Source organism: Cricetulus griseus, unplaced genomic scaffold (genome assembly GCF_003668045.3).
Source record: "Cricetulus griseus strain 17A/GY unplaced genomic scaffold, alternate assembly CriGri-PICRH-1.0 unplaced_scaffold_18, whole genome shotgun sequence".
Lineage (NCBI taxonomy): Eukaryota > Metazoa > Chordata > Mammalia > Rodentia > Cricetidae > Cricetulus > Cricetulus griseus.
In genome coordinates this window covers 200,090-217,538 of record NW_023276897.1, presented here as the reverse complement: position 1 = coordinate 217,538, position 17,449 = coordinate 200,090, and the positions used below count along the sequence as shown (strand labels likewise).

Genomic DNA, 17,449 nt, shown 5'->3' with positions numbered 1-17,449 from the left:
TGCATGGTTGGAAGATCCTGCTGCCTCTTGAGTATGTATATGCATGCCTGGCTCGGGGTACGATGTTTCTAGGGGGACCATAACTGTCTAAGACTGAAGGCACTTTGGTGTTTTTCCATGAACTGTGCTTAGAGAGGGGCATTCTCATGCTTCCTTCAGACAGCTTTCTTCTGTCTGAGCTTTGACATTTTTTTCTTTCAATTTGTTATGCATTCTTTCAGAATCCCATTGAGCTCTGTTTGCCAAGGACCTTTGTAATATAATTCACCTGCCCATGACCAGTTCTGTATATTTTATTTCATACTTTGTATTTGGGTCAGAATCCCACAGAGAAAACTAAATAACAGATCCAAAACTCTGCCTAGGCCTGTGCTCCACTTGGTGATCTGATGGGATTGTCATTTGCCTGTGCTTGGTATATTTGTCTTGGCCCTACTGTTGCCTACAGTGGCATAATTGACCTCAAAAGTGAACTGCACAAAAGTTCCTTTTCAATTCTCAAGTCTCTGTTTGAGCTCAAATTGTAGTTCCAGCTCCATATGCTGCATGTAATACAGTTGTCGTAGATGTCCCTATGTGTCAGGCAGTGAAATGAAGACAGACTCATGGAAATGTCTCCTATCATTGGAACATCTTCAGATCACTAGAGTTCCTGGGAATAACCTGAACTTAATTTTACATCCTTTTCTGGAAGTAATCTGAGAGTGATTTATATTATAATTAGCTATCAAGAGATTAAATAATTGGGATACCAACCAGTTAATTTTAAAAGAGAAGATTTAATGGGTTAGCAAATCTTTAGTTGTTTTTTTTAATTATTACAGTAATTTATTTGTCTGGATAGTGAACTCAGGTCATCAGGAACCATCTCATCAGACTGGCAGTCTTTTCTTTTCTTCTTTCTTTTATTCATTCTTTCTTGGCAGTGCTTGGAGTAGAACCCAGGATCTCATACATGCTAAGCAAATCAGGGTGTATCGTTTTAATTCCATTTTTCCATTTTTTATTATTATTAAAATTTCTCATACAATACATTATCATATTCCCTTCTGTTCTCCCAGATTGTCCCTACACACCTCAATTAAAAATATTGACCACAGCAAATGTAATTCAGTATTCCTTCCTGAGAAGGTCTGAGCTGCTCTGGAACTCTTGTTTGCTACTAAGTGTCTAGGTACCCAAGTCTTTTCAAGTGGACAATTGAGGGCTGGGCACAACAGTTACTCTTTATAGAAGGATGTAAAAATGTGACTTTCATCTGTCTTTTGTTAATAATGTTGCACAACAAAATTATCAGAAATTGTTATACTTTCCTTTTTTCTTCTGAAGGAACAAGATAAAAAATTAGAACATGCCAATAACATCTTGCAAGAAAAGCAGGCCATCATTGATGATTTGCAAGAACGAAAAACAGAAGAAGAAAACAAATCTGCTGTATTGCAGAACCAGTTAGAATCTGCTGATAAATTAGTAGCAGACTTAAGAGAACAACTTATAGAAAAATACCAAGAGAACCAAAACTTAAAACTGGAGCTAGCCAGTTCTATAGAAAAAGAGAACCCCTACCTTTTACAAATTAAAGATCTACAGCAAAAAAATTACAATGATAAACTTACAGACACTGGCACAGAGCAGAGCAACGAGAAAGAAGCAAGGAGGAAATCAGACCACCTCCAAGTGGAGCTAGATGAAATGTATGGAAGAAAAATAATGCATATGAAGGAAGTATTAATTCAACAACATGAATCTCACTTAGAGGATCTTCAATCAAACCATAAAGATGAAATGGAAACTGTCTTGGATTCATATGCAAGTACTACATTGGATATCTGCAATCTGTATAAACAGTATAAAGAACAGCTAGACATATTGAATATGGTAATAAGTGGACAAAATATAAAATTGCAAGATACTCTTTTTGAAAAGGAGAACCTCAGCAAGGAGCTCTGTGTAGTTAAAAGAGAGCAACATGTGCTTCAGTCACAATACAATAATCTTTTGGAAGAATGCAATGTTTTGAGACAGCAGGTCACTGGACATCATGAAAACATAGTTGAGCCAGAATATAAACTTAATGATACACACCATTCCATCCACATAGTGGAAGACTTGAAAGCCAAGATTGCTGCTCTGTCTGAGTTCCAGAAAGAGCTCGAGTGTAAACATGTGGCAGAAATTGCAAGCAACCAAATAAAACTTGAAATGCTAGAAAAAGAAAAAAATGAGACACTACAGAGGATGACAGAGTCCCATGAAATGCAAATGCATCAATTAGAAAGCATCTCTTTAGTAAGAAAGAAGCCCTTCTGCCTATTCCCTCTGGGCTGTAACTCTCTTCTTTCTGCATATCTTACTTTCCTTCTTACTCCCAGTCTGGGCGGCTGGATAGCTGGGCGGTTGGTGGCTGGGAGGCTGGGCGGCTGGTTGGCTGAGTGGGTGGGTGGCTGGGTGGCTGGGTGGCTGGGTTCCTGGGTGCCTGGGTGCCTGGGTGCCTGGGTTGCTGGGTGGCTGGGTATCTGGGCAGCTGGGTCCTGATGTCCTCCTGTCCTTGTCTTCTTGCTGCTCTACTTCCTCTGTTCTCCTTCTATTTATGCTCTCTATGTGCCATGCCCTCCTACCCTTGCTCCTACTTTGCCATTGGCTGTTCAGCTCTTTATTAGGACCACCAGGTGTTTTAGACAGACACAGTAACACGGCTTCACAGAATTAAACAAATGCAGCACAAACAAAAGTAACACACCTTCGAATAATAATCTACCACAGCTGTGACTGCAGCCATGCCAGGTCCTTGAATATCAGGTCAGGACTGCAATACATCAGCATCTCAGCCAGATGAACTGAAACTCTTCCTCCTGGGCTTTGTTGAAAGATATTCCTTTTTCCTAGTGTTACCCATCCTCCTCCAGTCTTTCCTACTTGTTCCTGTTTCATATTGCTCTTGGTTTAAATGTTACTTCCTTTTGACCATGGTAGCTGAGGGGATACAAGAGCATTGGCTTAAATTAGAATGAAATAAGATTGTTTGTCTTGGGAGTTTTGTTTACTTTTTTTGATAAAGAACACAGGACAAATTAGCCTGTACAATGCAGTTTTTTCAAGGTTGCCAAGGACTTATTAGTACCACTTTTTATTTTCCTGGAAAGGATATTTGGTGAAAATTTATGTTAAGTTCCCTATGTTAGATAGCATAGTATGTTCATCACTCTTGCCAAGAGTGTTGTGGCTGTGTAGAATGTTTCTGCACCACAGAGATATGTCAGCAGGTAAGGGCGTTGGCTGCCATGCCTGACAACCTCAGTCTAACCTCTAAAACCCACATGGTGGGAGGAGAAAACCAGTCCCCACAGATTGTCCTCTGACTTCCACATGCCCAATGTGGAGCAGAGGCATGTACACAGACACACCCAATGAGTAAGTAAATAAATAATAAAAACAAGAACATCCTCGCTTTCTAGGAAATTAGAAATTAAGGCCCATCTGTCTACAATAGATTCGCACAGAATTTGGGGTTTTTTGGACAAAATTTTTGAGAAATTTTAATGACAAACATTTACCACTGGTCAGTGGTGGCACATGCCTTCAATCCCAGAACTCAGGAGGCAGAGGCATGTGCATCTCTGTGAGTTCAAGGCCAGCCTGGTCTACAAGAGCTAGTTCCAGGACAGCTAGGTCTATACAGAGAGACCCTGTCTTGAAAAAAAATTACCATGAGCATACCATTCTTTCTCATCTGACTTCCTGGTTGTTAATTCCATTGTCTCTACACCTCTCTTCACTTAATTTTTCTTTGTTACAGGGCACTGAATATCCAGCTGTTATGGAATGTCTCCAGAAAGCAGATTGTGTTGCCATTAAATGCTCATAACAATGGCAGGCAGGAGACTGCAGCCAGAGACAAAGAAATGGACCCATCAAGACAAAGTGTGTGCTTACCCCCTAGTGGGAATCTGCAGCCAGCTGGAAGCATTCAGTTTGGTGCACCTGAAAACTGTTTGATTCAGTGAAATTATTTCATTTCACAAAAAAGATAATTGATATTACCATAAGGGTTAATATTTGTCAAATTAGTTTTAAATAGCTGTATTTTATTTTAAATAAATAAATTCTTACCTCTTTCACCTGGAGTGCCATTTGTTTTAGACGAGCAGGAGATGGGCAACAGTGTAATAAAAGGATGGAAACTGGTACCTAAATTGGAACTGTAAATCATGTGGAAGCTCAGCTACTTCCACTTTTAGAGGAAAATGGTGACTGTGATGGCATTTTTCCTCCATTTTTAAATTTAAATTAGACACAAGATAGTTTTACATGTTTATCCCAGTTCCCTCTCCTCCCCTGCTCCTCAGTAGCACACTACATATCCCACAACCTTTATGCTCCCAAGAGAGAGGGAGGCCTTCCTTAGGGGGTCTTCAGAGTCTGTCATATCCTTTGGGATAGGGTCTAGGCCCTTCCCATGTGACTAGGCTGAGAGGGTATCCCTATATGTTGAATGGACTCACAAGTCCATTCCTATGCTATGGATAAGGAGTGATCCACTACAAGAGGTCCCATAGATTTCCCAGGCCTCCTCACTGACACCCACATACATGGGGTCTGGATCAGTTCAGGGCTGGTTTCCCAGCGATCAGATTGAGGACCAAGAGTATCCCCTTATGCAGGTCAGCTGTTTCTGTGGGATTCACCAACCTGGTCCAGACCCCTTTGTTCATCACTGGTCCTTCTCTGCAACTGGATTCCAATTCAGTTCAGTGTTTAGCGGTGGGTATCTGCTTCTACTTCCATCACCTCCTGGATGAAGGCTCTAGGATGGCATATATTTTAGTCATCAATCTCATTATCAGGGGAGGGCATTTAAGGTAGCCTCTCCACTGTTTCTTAGATGGTTAGTTGGCATCATCCTTGTAGATCTCTGGACATTTCCCTATTGCCATGGCTCCCTCTCTTATGGCATCTCTTATTTTCCTCTCCTCTATTCTTCCCCATACACAACCGTCCTACTCCCTTATGTCCTCCTCATCCCTCCTCTTCTCCCCTTCTCATTCTTCTAGCTCCCTCTCCCCTCCTTCCATACTCCCAATTTGCTCAGGAGATCTTGTCCCTTTCCCCTTCTCCAGGGGACAATGTTTGTCTCTCTTAGAGTCCTCCTTGTTTCCTAGCTTCTTTGGGGGTATGGATTGTAGGCTGGTAATCCTTTGCTCTATGTCTGAATCCATATATGAGTGAGTGCATACCATGTTTGTCTTTCTATGATTGGTTACCTCTCTCAGAATGGTTTCTTCTAGTTCCATCCATTTTGCTGTAAATTTCAAGATTCCATCCTTTATTTTTTTCTGCTGAGTAGTCCTCTATTGTGTACGTGTACCACATTTTCTCTATCCATTCTTCAGTTGAGGGGCATCTAGGTTGCTTCCAGGTTCTGGCTATTACAAATAGTGCTGCTATGAAGATGGTGTAACAGACGTCCTTGCTGTGTGAATGTGCATCTTTTGGCTACATGCCTAAAACTGGAATTGCTGGATCTTGAGGTAGAATGATTCCCATTTTCCTGAGGAATCACCATAATGATTTCCAAAGGAACTGTACAAGTTGGCACTCCCACCAGCAACAAAGGAATGTTCCCCTTTCTCCACATCCTCTCCAGAATAAGTTATCATTGGTGTTTTTGGTTTTAGCCAGTCTGACAGGAGTAAGATGGTATCTTAAGAGTTGTTTTGGTTTGCATTTCCCTGATGACTAAGGATGTTCTGTACTTTCTAATGTGTCTTTCCGCCATTTTAGGATCCTCTATTGAGAATTATCTATTTAGTTCTGTACCCTACTTTTCAATCAGATTATTTGATGTTTTGGAGACTAGCCTCTTGAGTTCTTTGTAAATTTGAGAGATCAGCCCTCTGTCAGATGTGGGGTTGGTGAATATCTTTTCCCAATGCATGCATTAACATTTTGTCTTGTTGACTGTGTCCTTTGCCTTACAGAAGCTTCTCAGTTTCAGGAGGTCCTATTTATTAATTGTCAGTCTCAGTGTCTATGCTACAGGTGTAATGTTCAGGAAGCTGTCTCCTGTACCAATTCCTTCAAGGGTGCTTCCCACTTTCTCTTCTAGGATGTTCAGAGTGGCTGGATTTATGTTGATTTCTTTGATCCATTTGCACTTAAGTTTTGTGCATGGAAGTCTTCTTCATGCCAGCGTCCAGTTATGCCAGCACCATTTGTTGAAGATGCTTTCTTTATTCCATTGCATATCTTCAGCTTCTTTGTCCAAAATCAGGCGTTCATAGGTGTGTGGGTTAATATCAGGGTTTTCAATTTGATTCCGTTGGTCTACCTGTCTACTTTTGTGCCAATACTAAACTGTTTCCAGCACTATAGCTCTACAATAGAGCTTGAAATCGGGGATGGTGATGCTTCCAGAAGTTCCTTTATTGTACAGGATTTTTGGCTATCCTGGGCTTTTTCTTTCTCCATATAAAATTGAGAATTTTTTTTAAGGTCTGTGAAGAATTGTGTTGGGATTTTGATGGGGATTGCATTGAATCTCAAGATTGCTTTTGGCAAGATTGCCATTTTGAGTATGTTGATCCTACCTATCCAAGAGTATGGGAGATCTTTCCATTTTCTGGGATCTTCTTTAATTTCTTTCTTTAAAGACTCTAAAGTTCTTGCTGGACAGGTCTTCCACTCATTTGGTTACCCCAAGATGTTGTTCCTGGCTATTGTAAAGGGTGATGTTTCTCTGATTTCTTTCACAGCCCTCTTATAGTCTGCATTAGTAGGGCTACTGATTTTTTTTAGTTAATCTTGTATCCTGCCACTTGGGTGAATATGTTTCTCAGCTGTAGGAGCTCCCTGGTAGAGTTTCTAGGGTCACTTATGTAAACTATCATATCATATGCAAACAGTGAAAGTTTGACTTCTTCCTTTCCAAATTGTATCTCCTTGATCTCCTTTTGTTGTCTTATTGCTCTAGCTAGCAATTCAAGTACAATATTGAACAGATATGGAGAGAGTGAGCAGCCTTGTCTTCTTCCTGATTTTAGAGGAATAGCTTTGAGTTTCTCTTTATATAGTTTGATGTTGGCTGTTGGATTACTGGATATGGTTTTTATTATGTTCAGGTATGTTCCTGTTATCCCTGATCAGTCCAGGACCTTTATCCTGAAGGGGTGTTAGATTTTTTAAAGGCCTTATCAGCATCTAGTGAAATGATCATGTGGTGTTCTTATTCAGTTTGTTTACATGGTGGATTACATTGTTGGATTTTTGTATGTTGAACCAACCCTGCATCCCGGGGATGAAGCCTACTTGATCATGGTGGATGATTTTGCTGATATGTTCTTGGATTCGGTTTGCCAGTATTTTATTTATTATTTTTGCATCAATGTTCATGAAGGATATTGGCCTATAGCTCTTTGTTTAGTTGTGTCTTTGTGTGGCTTGGGTACCAAGGTAATTGTAGCCTCATAAAACGAATTTGGCAATGGCTCACATGTTTACTACCTGTAAGTATGTAACAATTTTTGTCCATTTATAATAATGACAGTTTTTCCTTTTATATCTTAAAATACTCTCTTTTAAACTGATTCCTAGGCAGGGAAAATCTAGGGAAGACTTACCTGAGTGGTCCTGGCCTTTCTCATCATGGTCATTGAAAGAGGTCTCAGTCTTAATGTTTCTTTTATGCATCAAGTAATTCAGTACCCTCATATTTTTTTTTAAAAAAAGGATCAAGGATCATTTCTGGTTTCCCTACACAAATATCCACCACACCTCCACAATAGGAGGGAATTATTCAATAGACAGTTTAGTGTGAGAATAACAAGGTAGTAGAAACTGGTTCATGATGGCTGAGATGGCCACTCATAGTTTTAATACAAACTCAGTAGGGAAAGTGGGGGGGGCAAGATATCAGGAAGGGGGTCAATTATATTGTTTAGGGACCAATGAAATTCACTCTTTGAAAATCTGATTGACAGGCTGGAGAGATGGCTCAGTGGTTAAGAGCATTGACTGCTCTTCCAGGGGACCTGGGTTCAATTCCCAGCACTTACATGGCAGCTTACAACTGTGTGTAACTCCTATTCCAGGTGAAACTTCACCCTCACACAGACATAAATGCAAGCAAAACATCAGTGTACATAAAATACAAATAAATAATTTAAAAAAGGAAAACAGATTGTCATGTATCAGGGCCTAAATTTTTCAGAGAAATTAGACAATATTTGATGTTCCAGACAAATTAGACATATAAAAATCTACCACAAGTACCTTCATGAAGGTGGGGATAATGAGTTCACTAGACCAAAGATCAATGATAAATAGGTGTTTAATTGGGGAACAGCTTACACAGATAGTAATAAAGGATTGAAGGGATGAAAAGGAAGGGAGACATGGTATACTTATACTTTCAAAGGAGAAAACAATGCATGGATCAAAAATACAGAAAATTTGAATAAGATCATCAAAGCTAATTCCTCAATAAGTATTCAAGGCTGGTTGCTCCTTGAATCCTTACCACCAAACTCCTGCTAAGGTCAGTGGGAGAACAATCTCTACAAGCGTTTTACAAAATGGGCAAGAAGGAGAATTCATACACATAGGAGAACAAACATAATAAACTCTCTCAATTAGTATTTACCTAAGGGACTGGAACAACTGTAATGGAAAACCTGCTTAATAGCATCTATTAAGTAACTGATTTTCTTTATTTAAATTGAAACCTAACACAGACTTAGCAAAAAACAAGATTTATATACTATCATTTTACCAACTGACATAATACAGAGTATGTTTTTACTAACCAAATTTGAGTATTGCATTTTTCTGCTTTTTTAAAAGTTCTATTTTATATGATATATTAAAAGTGACCACATGATTTTACAAAAAAAAAAATGATGCTACTGCACTTCATTCAAGAGTGGCTTGCTAGAGTACATCAAATACTATATCAAGTGAACCATATTGGAAAGTTTCTAGCAGAACACAGCTACTTAGATGAAAAATTCTTGTCCACAACTATTTGACTCAATTCATCTTGCATCATGTTGCATATGACCTTCTGAAGAATGTGTTCTTTTCTAGTTTAGATAAAAGAACTATGGTTCCGATATAGGTTTAAAGAGAAATCAGGCGCTAGGGAAGTCTCCAGAGATCTAGAAGGACACAAACTAAACATCTAAGCAACAGTAGAGAGGCTGCCTTAAATGTCCTCCCCTGATAAGGAGATTGAAGACATAAGAAAGTGTTCAACATCCTTAGCCATCAGGGAAATGCAAATCAAAACAACTCTGAGATACCATCTTACTCCTGTCAGAATGGCCAAAATTAAAAACACCAATGACAGTTTATGCTGGAGAGGATGTGGAGAAAGGGGAACACTTCTCCACTGCTGCTGGGAGTGCCAACTTGTACAGCCACTTTGAAAATCGGTATGGCAACTCCTCTAGAAAATGGGAATCAGTCTACCACAAGATCCAGCAATTCCACTCTTAGGCATACACCTAAAAGAAGCACATTCACACAACAAGAACATCTGTTCAATGATGTTCATAGCAGCACTATTTGTAATAAGCAGAACCTGGAAGCAGCCTAGATGCCCCTCAACTGAAGAATGGATAGAGAAAATGTGGTCCATTTACACAATGGAGGACTACTCATCAGGGTGGGGGATGGACGATGGAATCTTGAAATTTGCAGGAAAATGGATGGAACTAAAAGAAACCATTCTGAGGTAACCCAATCACAAAAGGACGAACATGGGATGTAGTCACTCATGTGTGGATTTTAGACATAGAGTAAAGGATTACCAGCGTACAATCCACACTGCCAGAGAAGCTAGTAAACAAAGAGGACCCCAAAAGAGACATACATAGTCCCCTGGAGAAGGGGAAAGGGTCAAGATTCCCTGAGCAAATTGGGAGCACGGAAAGAGGGTGGAGGGAGCTAGGAGAATGAGAAGGGAAGAAGAGGAGGGATGCAGAGGACATGAGGGAGCAGAAAGTTTGAATCAGGGGAAGAATAGAAGATAACAAGAATGGAGATACCATAATAGAGGGAGACATTTTAGGTTTACAGAGAAATCAGGCACTAGGGAAATGTATGGAGATCTACAAAGATGACACCAGCTAACAATCTAAGCAACAGAGGAGAGGCTACCTTAAATGCCCTCCCTTGATAATGAGATTGATGTGCCACCCAATAGCCCTCATCCAGCAGCTGGTGGAAGTAGAAGCAGACACCCACAACTAATCACTGAACTGAACTGGAATCCAGATGCAGAGAAGGACGAGTGAAGAGCAAAGGGGTCCAGACCAGGCTGGTGAACCCCACAGAAACAGCTGACATGAACATTGGGGAACTCTTGCTTCCCAGACTGACAGCTGGATACCAGGATGGGACTGATCCAGACCCAGGAACATGGGTTTCAGGGAGGAAACCTCGGAAATCTATGGGACCTCCTGTACTACATCAGTGCTTATCCCTAGCATAGGAATGAACTTGGGAGCCCATTCCACATAGAGGTATATTCCCTGCGCCAAGACACACGGTGGCGGATAGGCCCTATCCCAAAAGATACAATAGATTCTGATGACACCTATGGAAGGCCTCACTATCCAGGGGGAACAGAAGGGATATGTGATAAGTAGGGTTTTAGTTGGGGGGTTGGTAGGGGAGGACGGGAGGGAGAAGGAACTGGATTGTCATGTCAAACAATCTTTTTTCTAATTTAAATAAAAAATCTGAGAAAAAGGAAAATTAAAACAATAAATAAAAAAGAAAACACTAAAAGAAAATGCACCAACTATTAATTTGGTTCCTAATCATTTACCCAGCTTTTCTATTTCCAACATCCCCTCATTCTGTGTTTTCTTTATTGTTTCTAATTATGCTCTCAAACCGTGACCTGTTGGATTTTTTCCTTCACTTATTTGGTTCTTTTTTCTTGGCTTTCTTTACATTCTTTAAGAGATTTGTTTATTTTTTGAATTTTTTGGTTTGTGTTTTCCTCCATTTCATGTAATTTTTTGCTTGTTTTTTCTTCTATTTCTTTAAGGGATTTTCTTGTTTCCTCTTTAATGGTATCTATCATCTTCATAAGATAATTTTTTGTTTGTTTGTTTTTCGAACAGGGTTTCTCTGTGTAGCTCTGGTGCCTATCCTGGTACTCACTGTGGAGAATAGGCTAGCCTCGAAATAACAGAGATCCACCTGCATCTGCATTCCGAGTGCATAAGATATTTTTTAAGGTCCATTTCTTGTTCATCCTCTGCGTTGGGCTTTTCGAACAGCTGGTATGGAGTCCTTTGATTCTGGTGGTGTCATATTGTTTTTTCTGTTGTTGAGTGTGTTCTGATTCTGTCATCTTCCTATCCCTTCTTCCAGTAGCTGCAGGTGGGGTCTCTCCCTCTCTCAGGTGGCAGGCAGAGGGCAGAGGTAGGACAAGGTTGAGGTGTGTCTGGACTCAGGGTGGGCAGGTCTACTCTTGTCCAGGGGGAGTCTCAGGAAGAATCAAGCAGGGGGTGATGAGATTGGTTGGGGGCAGAGCAGCACCCAGACTCACCTCAGGCACAGGGGGCAGAGGGCAGAGGGGGTCAAGTGTCCGGGGCAGTTCTGAGAGAGACTTTTCCTACACTCAGAGACCCAACAGTATTTCTTTGACCATGAGCCAGACATCTTCTGCCACATCCTCAATTTCTACCACACAGGGAAGCTTCACTATCCTCGCCATGAGTGCATCTCTGCTTATGATGAAGAATTGGCCTTCTTTGCCCTCATCCCAGAAATTAGTGGCAACTGCTATTGTGAGGTGTGCAAAGACCTCAGGTGGCAGAATGAAGAGTGCCTGCAGGGTGATGCGGACACTGACAACACAGGAGACAGTGAATTGCTCACCATGACTGCTAGGCAGAGGGTCTGGTGGGCCTTTGAGAACTCTCACACTAGCGCCATGGCCCTGCTGTTGTGCTATGTGACTGGGTTCTTCATTGCAATCTCAGCCATCACAAAAGTGGTGGAAACATTTCCATGTGGGTCTAGCCCAGGCCACATAAAAGAACTTGTAGGGAATGGTATGCAGTGGCCTTCTGCTTGGATACCACCTGTGTCATGATCTTCACCTTTGAGTACTTATAACACCTAGCCACAGCACCTAGCCATTATCATTTTGAGCTCAGTGTTACAAGTATCATCGATGTGTTGGCCATCCTGCCCGAATACATTGGGCTGGTCATGACAGATAATGAGGATGTCAGTGGAGCCTTTGTCACACTCCCAGTCTTTTGAGTCTTCTTGATCTTTAAGTTTTCCTGGCACTTTCATGGTCTGCATTTCTTGCAGTACACACCAAAGAACTGCACCTCAGAATTGGGCTTCATGCTCTTTTCGCTCACTATGGCTATCATCAGTTTTGCTACTGTTATGTTTCACGCACAAAAGGGGTCTGCAGAAAGCAAGTTTACCATCATCCCTGCAACCTTCTGGTACACCATCATCACCATGACAACACAGGGGTAGGTGCCATTGTAGGAAATGGGATGCAGATTGGACATGGGTGGGTTGATTGTGAGTCTTGGGGATTCCTGATAATTGAGAGTGGCTGAATATTTCTGTCAAAGGATTTATGAAAGCACTAACAATTTGGAAAAATTATTTGGATCAGCGCAAAGGGTATGCCCAAAAGATAGAAAGTACCAGGGAGTTGCAGGCAAATATTAAGTATTAATACCAGAAAGTGACCCAAGTATAAGATTACCAGACTAATTAATAGCTATAGATGACATGGGTTTTAAACCTAAGAACCCTATCTTATTTTACATAAGTATAAAACTGTAGATATAATTATCAAAATAGTTTATATATTATATATATATTAATATATCAGTAAGTTATCATTTTCATTTTCATTATGGCTTATAGGTTATATATAGAATATTAGACCTGAAAGTGGTCAACTATATGAAATGCATATCTTGGTTTGTTGACAAGAGTTCTTGAACCTCTTTTTTATCACCTGTGAAGACCAATAATGATTAGGTAACTCTTCAAATGTGAAGTTTAGAAACTGATCATCAGGAAGATTAAATAACATCTCAGGAAAACTGAGCCTACATGTTATGTAGCCACTCAGATTTCATGAACTTACTACCCTTGTATCCTGAGGAAATGAACATTTTGGACTTTTGCCAGGTTGTAAGCAGCTGTGAAACAGAAGGGAAGTTTTTGGACTTTCACCACATAAATTATGCAATTTTGTTTGGACTCACTGATACATTACAAGTAAACATGAAGGTGAGAATGCAAAGATTTGAACATAGTGTTGGAATACTGGGGAAGAAAATGCAGTCGGGGGTTAACTGATAATCCCTGCTAAATTAGGCCAAATCTAGGAAGAAGTAATCAAAACTAGTAACAAGTCCCTAACTCAACCTCATACAACTATAACATAGATAGATTATAATAGTAATGGAAAGGAGAAAGGGAAGGCTTGTTGATTCCATGAATGTTAACTAATACAAAAGTACCAACCACTCTCAACTTCACAGACAAATATATATTGAGTGTGATGTGGTGTGTTCGTGTGTGTGTGTGTGTGTGTGTGTGTGTGTGTGTGTGTGTGTGTGTGTGTGTGTAAAACAGTGTGTGTATGCACATGCTTAAAACAGTTCACAAACATCACTCTGGATCTACCTGCCCAGAACTGTAATTTACCAAAATTCTTCCATGCCTGACTTTTTATGTTGGTTCTGATATTCTTTCCCTGTCATACGAACATTTTAGCAACTAAACCATTTTTCCATCCTGATAAATACTGGTTTTCATGTACTTTGCTATTGTGTTTCTGCATATAGGAAAAAAATCCCACAAGTACATCCCCCATTTGGTAGGGAATCTCCAAACACCAGTTGTCCTTTTCTTTGTTATATCAGCATTCTATTTAATCTGTCATTTGGAATTTCCAATGTAAAACACCACACCCCATCTGCACTAGCAAAAGCACAGCATATCTTAGCTTATCCTGAAAATGAGTGCCTTTGCACAAGCAGACTTGCCAAGTTATTGCTTATTCAAACTTAATTGTGAATAAGTAAGATGAGACAAAGATAACCATTATTTAGTAATATTTATTACTCTAATATATAAATTTTCTGAGTGTGAATTAAATACTGGCTACAAAATATACCCAAAGCAATCACTGTTGATATCTGGACTTTCCCTCTTCCCAGGTCCTGGACAACCTGACCTTGTTCTTGCACCTAACTCCATTCCATTTTCTGCCCTGTGGTTTCTTCTTAACACCCACACTTCTCCAACAATATCTTGTTCCTGTGCCACTCCTACCTGCCTGTCACCTGCTGAAAGTCCTCTGCTGGGCCATTGCCTGCTCCTGAAGGAACCCTTCCTGGTTGTGAGGCCACTATCCAGTTAATAACACTCCTAGATGTTGTGAAATCTAAGACTGTATCTCATTCATGGAAGGTCTGGAAGAAGTCTCCTACAGTCTTTGTAGAAGATATTGGAAAGTGTCGCTTTCCTTCTACATTATTGAAGAGTTGGAGAAATATTAGTGACGATGGGGCATTCAATGGGGCATAATCTAACTCTATCACATCATTGGGGACAGGTCCTAGATCCACCCCCATGTATCTATATTTAGAGAATATCACTCCATAGGTATTGGGCTCCCAAAGACCATTTGTGTACTAGAGATAAATATAGATGTCACTGACAGATATCCCACAGACTTCCCAAGAACCCCAGCTGGCAGTGACACTCATGGGGCCTGGGTTGGGCCTATGCTGGTTCCCTAGCTGTCAGCTGGGGTCTCTGAGCTCCAACTTTTCTGGCCAGTTGTTTTGTGGGTTTCCATAGCATGGTATTGACCCCTTTTCTCATTACTCCTCCATCTCTACAACTGGATTCCAGGAGTTCAACACAGTGCTTGGCTGTGGGTGTCTGCTTCTGCTTCCATCAGCTACTGGATGACGTCTCTATGATGGCATTTATGATGTTATCAATCTCATTTTATTGAAAAGATATTGCCTGATGGCACTTTCACTCAGGACAGGCTAGAAAGTGTACAGACACAAGTCAGTCCTTCATAAATCATGTATTTTTACAACTCTGAAAGAGAAGTGTGGGTAGATGTATTCTTTCTGGGATTTCCCCGCACAAAAGGCACAGAACAACCAAAGATTTATCTGTCCCTGCACCGAAACACAGGACCATATCTTGTATGTCAGTCCTGACTTTTATCCTTAAAATGCAAGGTCTGACACACACATATGGGTAAGTATCACATTCATTAATTTGTAGCCTTCCCTAAAGCCACACACACACACACACACACACACACACACACACACACACACACACACACACACACAAATAGATACCAGGGCCTCTTAATTTTCAAATCCTGAAGAGTCAAATTATATACACACAAATACAGGAGAGATATAGGGGGAGGAAGTGGAAGTCAAGAAGAGCTAGAAACAGAGCCCATGAGGACAAGAGAGAGAAAGGTGGGTGTTGGGTCAAGTAGGTGCCCCATCACCAGTAGTCAAAGCCCCTCCCCCATAGTAGATCATGATGCCAGGTCCTGTTACATTTCCCATTCCCTCACAACCAAATCCCTCTACACAGGGCAAGGGGTCAGGTCCTTCAAGGTGTCCACAGCTTTACAGCCACAATCTCCTCTTGCGGAGTCTGGAATCAGATACTGCTCAGAATTCCTTCTTCTGTAGATACTGAAAAACATATGCACGTACACACATGGGAGATGACAGGTCCTAAGAGATTAACCCTATATAACATGTAATGTAACTGAATTTGGGCACTCGAGAAACACATACAAATACACCACACACACTCACACACACACACACACACACACACACACACACACACACACACACACACACACACAGTGCAACTTTTCTGTTCTTGTTAGGTATAAATGTCCATGAAAATACCCTATCTGTCAGCCATGTGTTGGTGGCACACGCCTTTAATCCCAGCACTCAGGAGGCAGAGGCAGGCAGATCTCTGTGAGTTCAAGGCCAGCTTGGTCTCCAGAGTGACTGTCAGGATAGGATCCATAGCTACATAGAGAAACCTTGTCTCAGAAAACCAAAAAATAAGAACCAAAGAAAAGAAAATACTGTCTCTCTCCATATCTCTGTCTCTGTATTTCCCTCTCTGTCTCTCTCAAACACACACATACACACACACATATACATGTATTCAGGCAGGCCACTACACACTCATTCAGAATTGCTAGATATCTTTCCATTCAACCAAAGCCGCACTCTGGCAACCAAATGCGGGTCCTTCCATCTCTTCTGTACTAAAACCCTCACACAGTACCTATTTCTACCAGTCATTTTATCTTTCATGGACCAAAATCGCACATATATCAGGATTCAGCTCCTTTTTCTTAACTAAAACCATCACAGAATACATTGCTATGTATTTTGCTACCAGGTATTTCAGGAATTTTCTCTTGCACAGCCAAAACCACACACAGAGCAGGATTCGTCTGCTGCTAATTATCCCCTACCCTAGAGCCAAAAGACCTAAAAAAATACAAGCCACATATCAGTCCTTTTTGATAGCATTTTCCCTACAGCAAAAATGTCCACTGAAAGGATAGGAGTCTGCCTAAGACTGAAGCAGGGCTGCTGAATGGAGGTGTCAATCGCGAGACCCAGGCAGTCTATGGGCCACTGGCAATGTAACCACTATTTATTCATGGTGGATGAATGGGATTTGGAAGCCCATTCCCTAGGGAGAAATACTCTCTTAGCCTAGACACATGTGGATTTCAGTTTTAAAGATAGCTATTGTTTAATCATATTCATAATTCTAGTATATAAACTTATTGAGTGTGTCTTAAATATTAGTTACTAAATATACCCAAAGTAATCACTGTTGATATCTTGGCTTTTTCCTGACCCCTTGCCATGGGCTACAGGACCCTGTTCCAACTAACTCCTTCTTGTGCCCGTTGGATTCTCGTCAGCACCCACTCTGAGCCATCCTTTTCTTGGGTCCCTGCATCTCCCACTCCCTGTCAGGCCTCGGCAGGGCCTGTGCCTTCTACTTTGGGAACATTTCCTGGTTGTGGGTCCTCTGTAATTCTCTGGCTCTCTCCCTGCATTAGGATGGCTTTTATCTAGGCTACCTTCTAGCCCATGGATCCATTTTAGACAGATGATTACTCCTCACATACAGCTGTCAAACGTTGCATGGCTATATTGTGTATGGTTTAGGTGGCTGCATAAAGACTCTGCATGCAGAAACCAGCAACCACCACATGAAATCCTCCCTTAGCACCACTTTCCAGCTATTCCCGCTCCTAGATGTTGTGAAAACTCGCTGGTTTCTCATTCATTGGAGGTAGGACCTGTGTCATTGCCATGCTCAGACACATCTGATAAGAGTAGTCATA

At 40.9% G+C, this 17,449-nt stretch overlaps 1 pseudogene; it reads left to right on the top strand.

Annotated features, from left to right (window-relative positions):
* Positions 1 to 4,174: 4,174 nt before the first annotated feature.
* Positions 4,175 to 12,513, top strand: LOC118239792 (annotated as a pseudogene).
* Positions 12,514 to 17,449: the final 4,936 nt, after the last annotated feature.